Here is an 8,509-nt window from a genome sequence, read left to right as displayed (position 1 = left end):
GTGTTTTGTGGTCTGTGCTTTAGTGTGTGTGTGCACGTGTGTGATGGAGAAAATGTTCAGAGGTCATTCTGGGCAGAACATCTATTAATGTGATCTTGGAGGGATTGGACTTGGTGAGCTAGGTGGTCCTGCTTCTCTTCGTTCTATACTGCACTCTCCTGATTGCACCAGTGATGCGAAATATGCAATAAATAATACAGTCTATAGCAGCACTGCTTCCACATAACAGATATGGCAGCAAAATTCTTTCCTGGATCAGCTTTCCAGAGCATCTGAGCCAACCATTCAGCCAGTGTAACCTGTTACAGCTCTGTCAAGTTACACAGGACTCCATTGGTTCACTGCAGCGATTTGGCCACCCTTCTTCCATCAGGAATTAGTGGATGGGAAATTCACCTAGATGTACACACAGACACGCAGCAGCACACACCCAGAGTACCTACCAGCAGGTACTCTGAGTACCTACCAGGTACTCACCGGAGCTCCTGTTTTGCTGGGATGACAGTCTGGTCTGTTAGGGTGAGTTTGTGTCAGCACAGTTCTCTTGATCTCCATGCACTTAGTGACTCCTGCACTGCGGGTAACGTCCAAGAGCAAGGAAAAGCTGCCAGGGATACACGTGTCTGTGAGTATGCACGTGTGCGCATAGCGCACAGAAAATAAGTGGTACTGTGGAATAAATGTCCTATCTGCAGAGGTGTGAGGTAGTGGCGTTACTCAGGAGTGTGCCAAAATGATTGATGCTAAAAATGTTATACCGCTGCACTCCACACAGTGCACATTAAAGAAAAGCCAAGGCAGGGCATATTAAATTTTATTGAGAGTGGGTTTTGCAACTCTTTAAGAGGCCATGTGCCATGCTTCCTTTTTTAGGCTCCAACTACCAAAATTAAAACCAGTAAATCTTTCTAAAAATAACCTGAGAAAAAACTTTCCCCTGTGTGAAAATGAAGCGTGTTAATGTCCTCATGTGCCTTGATTTTCCAAAAAAAATAGCGCCTTGTTGGAAAGCGCAGTCTATTCCCTTTGCACGATACCAAACTCCGTGTATCACCTCTTCACGTTGTTGCCGACGGTGTGAGACTGGATGTGACCAGTTCTGGGGTTCAAGCCAGTAACATCCGTAGGGATGGGAGGACGCTCTCCAATAAGGGAGATGGAAGACCCTGACAGCGGCAGGCTGCCTGAAGAAGTGAACAGGATTTGGATCACTAGATCTGGGGAAGATGGAGTTGTGGGAAGGTGAAGGATTTAAAAGTCAATCAGATACAAATTTATTGCATGGATTTTAATGAGGAACGTGTGCTTTGTGGGCATGGCTGTACGCATACTCACTGTTTGCATTCAGTGAGCAAAGGCACATGTGAAAGGTGTTTGCATAACACGAATGGGAAGTAGGTAGGGTCGTTCTTTCTCATAGTCATGCTCTTTCTTTTTAGATATAATTTACATTTATTGCAAAATATTATGTACTAACTCTGTGGCATATGTTAGGTTTGGTATTTCACTATTGTATGTTGAATTCCTGGGGGGAGATGAGAGAGGCAGTAAAAATAAGTAGGGTCCTGGGGAAGTGATCATTTCAAGTTAAAGGGACATATAGTTTGCATAAGCAACAAGGAAAGAGATTATCTTAGAGATTTTGGAGAATTTCCTCTCTGCGTACTTGGAGGCAGAAACAGAAGAGCTATTCAGATCTTTTAAGACCGTACCTTTGTGTCTTCCTCTGCATCTAGAAAGTGCCCTGCCCGATTTGTGCAACTGCAGTTTGAGCAGAAGAATAGTGACCCTTCCCGCGCAACTGTGTCTGTTCGGTGGGGTCTGGTAGGTGGTGAACATGGAGGGAAGCTCCTCTGCTGCGGCTGCCTAGAACGAAGATGTGCAACATGGGTGGAAAGGGCAGCCCTGTGTGAACTCAGAGAGCTTTCCCATCTCTTAAAGTCTCTGAGTCTAGATTTTGGAGACTGTCTCCTGATAAAATTGTGGGATATGTACTGCAAGTGCAGGCGGGAAGCTTAATGCTTTCTGGAAGGGTAATGAGTGAAGGCTGCAGCGAACACCAGAAGAGCCTTTCTTTCCCTCAGCCTGCTCTGCCCAAATGAGCACTTCCTCTGTAACCATTGACAGTAATAAATAATCTTCATCTAAAACATCTCTTGTTACAGCCTTTATTGTATTGGCAGTAAGTGCGTAACAAGCCAGTGCTGTACTAATAGTTTTGTACTGATAAAAACCCGGTCAAACCAAAGACAGAAAGTAGGTTTTTAAAATGCGTTCTGAACTGCTTTCTTGCAGTGCTAAAACAGTTTGCAGGAGATGTTGAAAACAAAGTGCAAGATGTAGATACCATGTGTTTGCTTTTTAAGACTGGGGTAATGCCTAGGAAAATCTTTGCTTTTGAAATGTGCTTTAAACAGAGGGCCAAGTTCACTGCTGGGTAGTCATGCAAGATTCCGGTGGAGTAAATGGGGCTGGAGCCGTTTGCACCAGCAGTCGGTGCGATCTCAAGCGAACCTCAATGCGTCTGTCTGGTGTCACTGGGACATTTGCCACAAACTGTGCTAGGAGGAGCTGGAGCCAGGCCCCCACAGGGGCCAGGGCTTCTCGGGGATGTCTTTTTGTTCATCTGAGCCACTTCTGCCCATTTCAAAAACTGTGGCCAATTAGCTGTAAAAACAGATGTGCTTGTGATATTTCTCTTCCTCTAAAGGTTACAGCCCAGATCGCTCTTCATGCTTGCATGGCAAAAAGGCAGGAGGTGGGGGAGAAGGGAAGGAGCAAGAAACCTTTGCTGGTGTGTTTGCACATCTACTGAGACACAAATATGGGGCCTGAGGAGGAATCAGGCTTTTTTTCCAGTAACAGCCCTTGCAGCAGGGAGGATAGGGGGAAGGCTGGGGGAACGGCAGGGTGTTCTTTTCTTCCCCACGTCTCTACACCCATCGGCCCAAGGAAGCCAGGCACACAAACAGCAATGCAGTTCCTTGGTTTTCACTTCAGCCGGCTCCCTCGGACGCCAGGAGTTTTGGGGGTTAACCTAAGCCGTGAGAAGCAAGTCAGTCCAGCTCTCCTCAAGCAGAGACGTCAGCCGGCAGGGTCCTAGGATGTGCCCTGGGAAGGGGTCTCGCTGTGCTGGCTGTAGATGGAGCCGGGGGAGATGAGCACCTCCGAGGTGAGGTTAGCCATGGCCAGTTACACCAGGTTGCCCGCGGGTGGGCTGGAGCAAGGAAGCGGGCAGCCCCGCGGTGCTCCCTGCGCTGCTGTGCCTCCCTCGCTGCCAGCGAGCCCCTCTGCTCGGGCTGCTGCACCGTGTGAAGACTCGCCGTACGGCTCGCTCTCGGGGGATCTTTCCGGCGCTCCTCGGGGTGCTCCCCGCCGACCCCCCGGGCGGTTCAGCTGGCTGCTGGGGAGAGCCGGCCTCTCGGCGCCTTGGAGCCGGCTGTCGATTCCTCCCCTGTCACCACCTCTTTTACTCTGTGTGTGGCATCAGAGCAGCCAGCAGGATGTAACTATAGACGTGGACTTTTTAGGGCTGTCATTGCTGCTGGCCAACATGTACAGTAGGTTGATTCACAAAGGAGAAGCGATTCTTTTTTTAAGTGCAGTTTTTCAGGCTCAAGCTTTTGCACCAGAGTGGACAGGGAGTGCCACTTAACTAGAAAAGCTGCTTTAAGAGAAAGTTTCCTCGTTTTGTTTTATGATGGGGGAAAAAAAGGTCGCTCTCTTGCATGAAATACGATAGGAAGGCGAGAATCCCCTGGGCAGGGCTGGCGGGATGGGGCAGCGGTGTGAGCCGGTGTGAGCGAGGAGAGTCGGGCCTCGGGCACTTCCACGCTGCGAGGGCTGGTGGAGCTTTGGATCCCCTCCTGACTGCAGATCTTCACAGCAGCATTCCTTGTGTGACAAGCCTTTTTCACATTTCCCCATTCAGCTGATTGTGGGTGCTGCGCTATTTTAAACCCACATGGAAGTATGTTTTTAGGACCATCTGCTACCGGCCCTAACCCAGATGATACAGTTAGAGCCTGCCCACAGCATCCTCCCCTCCTTCAGACAGTTCCAGGAACAAGCGGTGAGTCAGTCCCGCAGCTGAACTCATATTTAGCTAACCCTGATATCCTGCCTATCGGAGAGAAATGCACAACGGCCTTCCCCGGTGCAAAGCCCCGTCGTTTCCATTAGTTAGAGGATGCTTGGAATTTAAAAAAAAAAAAAAAAAACAAAAACCAACACCAAAGCAAATGTCACATTAGTTGGTGCACCGACTCCTCTCATTCTGCAGAGCGAGGAGAGAAGAGCCGTGCGTTACCACTCGGCAGCTCACCCCTCTTGCAAAAAAAGCTTCAAGGCTGAAGGGCGCTTTCTGCCCTCGGCTGACCGGCGGGCTCGTAGGGCTCCCCATGCCGTGAGCTGTGGCAGTGCTGCTGAGGAAGGGGCTCTCCCTCGTGCCAAAACGTCTTTGCACAGCTGGAGCGTGGTTAATTTTTCCTTTGGGCGCTGGGGGTGAGCGTAGGCGTCTCCTGGAGCGGTCCAAAGGCCAGTGTCGCCCGTCAGGGTCCCTGCCTTCTCTCATTGAGCAAATGTTAAACACACATCTGTGGATCTGGATGAGGCTCTTTTCCTCCACCTTAGGAGCTTCCTGAGCCTGAAAGAAGGTTTCCGCCAATGGATCCTCCGAAATACCCTCCCAGAGAGCTGCATGACTAAGAACCGGCGTTTATAAGCCATTACTCAGTGTACTTTAAATTCCTGCTCTTTGATCCCTGTATGATCCAGCGGTAGCTTTCTGGCCGTTTGGCAAAACCGGCAAAACGTGCCCTGCTCTGTCATCACATTTCTCCTGGATCCACTTAGCACGCCGCACCGTTTGCCACCCAGCAGGTTAATGACCCATAATTACCTTCTTCATATAATGAGGAAAGCTCAGTACCTCCGCGGCAGATACGCCAGCATCCAGCCCGGGCACAGCCTTCCAATGTTAAATGATACCCGAGGCCCTGTCCTGCTCCCACTGAAGCGGCGGTAAATCACTCACCGCCTCCGCACAGCCGCCGACTTCCCAATTCTGCGGTACGGAGAAAAAAACCTCCCTGATGCTGCCAGCAGTGTTACCTGCAAAATGAGTATGAAACCCGAATGTTGTTTTATTTAGGCTACGCGGTATTGGGGCGCTTCCACATACGCACAGATCGGGCCCGGCTCCGAGGAGGTTTCGCTGGTATCCTGCTTCCATCGATGCTGATTTAAATAAGCATCGTGAACTTAATTATTTACTGCTGCTCACATGACACTGAATTTGCTACAGTACCCTTGAGACAGGCAGGCTTTATCCTGCTCAACAGAAACATCCGCAGCTGTACCACACTCTGCTTCGGGCTCCTTGGAGTTACTTCATCGTCGCCTGACAGCTGTGTCCCCTGACCATTATCTGCTGGCCGCATACTTCAATAGCGGACTGTATGTACTGTATGCACTAGACTACAGTGTGACCTGACAGCTTGGCTTCCTCTCCCAGAGTATATCTTCTGCTACTCTTTAGCATCCTACAGTTTATCTGTGGTCAGCTTTCTTACCCATTTCCTGCCAGCTGCTACTGGTCTTTTAGTCAGCTCCGCCAGGCACACAGGCGATGGTGAGCGCTCTGAGCCTTTCGCTGCATTATTTCTTGGATGTAGGCTTTGCAAAGGCTGCTCTGCAGTTTTATGTACAGGATTTCTTCGTATGTAGTGTCACGGCAATTAAAGAATGTCACTCTAAGAAATACGCCTTCTGTTTATGACACGGTATTAATTTTATTTCAGTTCTTGCATTGATTGTTGCAGTGTTACGGCTGAGGCTTGACGAGCACAAAATTGTTTCTAGCAACAACTATAACCCATTTCCTCAGCACACGGAGCCCAGCATTTGGTATCCTTCTTCCCTCCTTTGCCAAGTTGTCCCACGGAGATGTTAAAGCAGCTACCTGAATCGATTCTATGACTCTATGATTCTATGACGTTTATCAATCAGCTAAACTTGTAATTTCGCTAATAAAAAGCAACACCATGCTCATTTGACAAGACTTCTCCACAAAGCCATGCTGATGACTGTTAATTATGCTCCCATCTTTTAAGCCTTTTTCAACTCTGACCCATGTGAGCCTGTCTGAGCGGGATGAAGCTGCAATGCAAATGAGACCTGGGGGCAGAGGGGGCTTGCTGAGCTGTGTCATCTCCAGGCCAGGAGCTGCCCTGGTTAGTACTAGTCATGAAAGGATGGGGGGAAAAAAGACTGTTACCTTGTTAACCCTTCCCATCAATCCACTTGATTCCTTGACCAGTGTTAGGCTAACCAGCCTGCGATGGCTCAGGCTGCTTGTTTTACCCTCTGCAAATAGTGATGCCTCATGAGCTTTTTGCCAGTCTTCTGGAAGTTATCCAGTGGTCCAGGATGTGTGAAAAATCCACACGAACATTTTGGAGAACTCTTTGGCACATTTCTTTAATATGCTGGCGTGCAACTTACCGAGTGCTGCTGATTGAAAAATGTTCAGATTTGATAGCTGCTGTTTAACTTTCCCCTAAGTAACTGATGGAATAGAAAGTGTTTCCTTATCACTGTGAGATAAGAATACATCATCCTGCTACTTTCCAAATACAAACCTGAAATATTTATTGAATACTTCTGCTTCTATGAATCATGACTGACAATTTTGAGATTCCTATCTAGCTGTGGAGCTATCCCATTGTTAGGATTTTGTTTGTTCCTGATACGTTTAACCAGTTCCTCTTTATTGTTCTTACTGGCTGCAGATTTGTGTGTTGGTGCCTTTAATTTCCTATGGTAATTTCCTCACTGCTGATATATGTACACCCAGACTGCCAAATCCAGATGCAAGTCCAAAGTCGAAACCACCAAAGTTTTAATGGATCCGGGCCCCTGTTTTTGTCTTGACCCAATACAAAAAAGCAGCTATAAAGTTTGGATTGAGGTTTAACTTCTGAATTTCATATCCCTTTCCCCTGAATCCAGAAGAGCTGGCATGTTTCAAAGCCACCTCCTATTCAGTGGCTCTCAGTCTTTCAGCATCAAGATTAGAAAAAAAAAAAATCCCATTCGTTAAATTCCTGTGAAACAGGAATGAACTGGTTTGTACTATGACAAAAACATCTGGGTTCTGTTTGGGTGGTGAATATGGACTTGGCTACAGAGGTAACTGGTGGATGGGGCTGTTCGTCCTCTGCTCCCATGCAGGGCTCAAACGTGTTGCAGAACTGGCTGCAGGGACTAGAGGACTCTGCAGGTAGGGAGCAGCTATCAAGCACAGAGGCCAAGCCCTCGTGCTTTGGTCCAGGTGCCACTGCAGTGTGTATAAATAAGGGCAAGGGGGAAATAACGGGACAGTGGGGAGTAATGAATTCATTGCATCAGGGCTGAGGCTGTGCACGTTACCTCCCTGTCCTGCTGAGCAGTCACTCGCAGCAGTGCTCAGCTCCGGGTGTGTGGATAGGAGGGTAAGCCTAAGTGCTGCCCTGCTTTGAGTTTGGAGGTGGGTGACAGTGGCATCTGGAGACACCGGCTGGGATGAGTGGCACTTTCTCATTGCTTCCCTCCCAGCTGCTGGGGGACAGTGTGAGACATTTTTCACCCTTCTTGCGGCTCTCTCTGAACCAGCACGCTGCTGTCCACTGCAGTTGTGCGCGGGATGTTGTGCCCCAAGGGCTTAGAAAAGCCCTTCTAGGTAACAACAGATGAGTTGTTCTTTTTGATTGCAACTGGGTGACCATTTATTGACTCTTCAGCTGGGTAAAGTTATTTAGAAAGTTATGCAGCTGGAAGAATGCTGCAAGCCTGGCTTACAACTCTCTTTCCCAGTAATAGACTTTGATTTGCTGTAGTTCATTTCCCTCTGAAGTCTGCTTTTTGTAGATAACATAAAGCACTTGGCATAGTGGTTGATAACTGAATGTATGAAGCATGACATTTTCCTAGATACAGTATGCCATAGGAACACTTGTCTTTTGTATCGGAACCCGTAAACAAGAGTTGACTGAGGGCAAATAGCTTGCTCAGGTCCTGTGGAGAGGCAGGGAGTGAGAGTTGGTGCTGAGGGGAGCGTGATGTGGTCACAGCTGCTCGAGGAGAGCATGTGGCAAGAGAAGGCAAAACCCAAGGGCAAATGATCCCTGCGAGCCAGCTGGTAGCAGGTGAGGTGATTCATGATGTGGACAGAAAAAAGGTCTTTTGGAAACTTAATTTCCTCCTTACTTATTTTTCTGTCCAGTGATTAAAATACTGACACTTTTTTCTGTCTCTGGAGCACCGCAATCCACCTCTCTTCCTACCTCCCCCAGACCAGTGAAACCTCAGAAATTGGCATTAAGGACTGGGACACCCCTGCTGGACACCCCAAGGGACACCCCATGGTCCTGGAGAGCCACGTGGGCGTAGATGATGGTGCCCATGCGGAGCCCTCCGGCGAGGCAGTTAACCTCTTGGTTTCTCCCCCACCGCCCACAAAGAGAAGCTA

Source organism: Pelecanus crispus, chromosome 3 (assembly GCF_030463565.1).
Source record: "Pelecanus crispus isolate bPelCri1 chromosome 3, bPelCri1.pri, whole genome shotgun sequence".
Taxonomy (NCBI): Eukaryota; Metazoa; Chordata; class Aves; order Pelecaniformes; family Pelecanidae; genus Pelecanus; species Pelecanus crispus.
Note: the sequence above shows the minus strand (reverse complement) of the source record.